Raw genomic sequence first — 1,851 nt, forward strand, 5'->3', positions numbered from 1 at the left:
CTTTGAGTATTTGGTATATGATCCAAATGGGATTTATTGAGGTTATTTGATAAGATTATATAAGTTTTTGTATGCTTTAAATTTTGATAGCCTTGTTATTTTGAATAAAATTAATGTGTTTGCTTGAAAGTAACATCTATTTTTTTATTTAATAAGGAAAAATTAAAGTATCAGAATATAATCGACTATGCAGCATTCTTCTTATACTTGAGGATTTTAGTTCATATATTCAACTTTTGGTTCTATAATTCAAGTAATTTTTTAGTTAATATTCTTTTCGCAATCTGATTTTTAGCTTTTCAAGCTTGTTATCTACTTCATTATGAGGTCAAGAGTCTATGCTTTATAAGTTTATCAATTTGATATTATGTGATACCCTAAAAATTATTAAAAATCTTTACTTGTACTCCTATGAATCTCATCTATTTATCAAGGCATGGATTAAATGTTTGTTATCTCAGTATATTACCAAAAAATTATGGATGATTAGACACTACTAGAAAAACGAGTTAAAAAGTCAAAGGAATCAAGAAAAAAGGAAAATCATATTTAGGATTATCATATTAACTTGTATTTATTGATCAATCAATTATATATATCCATGTAATAAGAAATAATTACAAATACAAAAGTGTTATGAATGAGATCGTGAAAGAGATAAATGTGATAAATGATCTAGGATGTCGCGTGCATAATCTACTTTAAATCCCATTAAGCTATATAATTCTAAAAGATACATAGCAATTGAGCTCTCAAAAAGCATGCTTAGTTACACAACTTATTCTTTCAAGTTTGCCTATTGTAGTGTAAATACGAGAGTGGAAGATGAAAGAAATGGATCACAGATCCATGTCACCCATGGGTCAACTCGGGCCATGATCCCATGTAATAGAAGCATGGGGAGGGAAGTTACCTCCCGTAAAAAAATATGAACATTAAAGGAGTCCAAAAAAAAAAAAAAACATTATGAGAGTTCTGTAACTAGAAAGAGAGAAGAAACGGGTTCAGAGAGTTCTTCCAAGGAATTTGGCATTCAAGTGGAAGGAAAGCCAAAAACCCTTCCATGCTGTCAAAGGGATTGAACATTGCAATTCAAGTCTATTTAGGCTATGAATATTGAGTACGATTAGTGTTTAATTAACATGTGATCATAGTTAGACTAATGATACAAATTCCATAGGATATTTTGCATGAAATGGATTTTGATCCTCTATTAATTTTCCTATACATATTAAGAGGCTAAAAAGAAAGAAGCAAAAGGACTTGAAGCCTTAGGATAGGAGAAGAAAGTCTCAGGGAGAAATTATGAGACTTCTGATAAATGGGGCAAAAACTCAACACATTTCGAAGGATATGAGCATATGCGGGAACCATTTTACACAACTGAATTACATAAAAGAGTAATTGTTTTTCTGTATTTTTTCACACAAACAGGGTAGGACAGGTCTGGATTTCAGATCATTGTATTTTTTCACACAAACAGGGCAGGACACGTCTGGATTTCAGATCATTAGGAAAATAAAGTCTCAAAAACAAGGGTCCAACTATCTTTGACAGAATCTACAACAGAAAAACAAAACCCTGGGCACCAGAAAACTTTACTGATTGCCTAAGGCCAAATCATGCCAAGCATCTGCATCAACATGTTGAGTATCCTGATCTGAAAACAAGAGCAAACTCGAATATGGGTTACAAACGGACTAGCAGCATTGATTGAAACACAACATGACAAAAACAAATTGATCTAAAGAAACACCAGTGCCCTTATCTCAACTGTGTTTCTAAACAGTGAAGGATTAACTAGAACCACCCAACCAAACAGCTCTCATCATTTCCAGCCAAGTCTCCTTC

At 32.3% G+C, this 1,851-nt stretch overlaps 1 long non-coding RNA gene across 1 annotated transcript; it reads left to right on the forward strand.

The window, feature by feature from the left end:
• Nucleotides 1-1,343: 1,343 nt before the first annotated feature.
• LOC105135990 (uncharacterized) lies at nucleotides 1,344-1,620 on the forward strand. The gene is made up of 2 exons (XR_844291.1): nucleotides 1,344-1,416; nucleotides 1,476-1,620. It is a non-coding gene; the product is annotated as an uncharacterized LOC105135990 (long non-coding RNA).
• Nucleotides 1,621-1,851: the final 231 nt, after the last annotated feature.

The sequence above is a fragment of the Populus euphratica genome, unplaced genomic scaffold (assembly GCF_000495115.2).
Source record: "Populus euphratica unplaced genomic scaffold, PopEup_1.0 scaffold56.1, whole genome shotgun sequence".
In the NCBI taxonomy this organism is placed as follows: Eukaryota; Viridiplantae; Streptophyta; class Magnoliopsida; order Malpighiales; family Salicaceae; genus Populus; species Populus euphratica.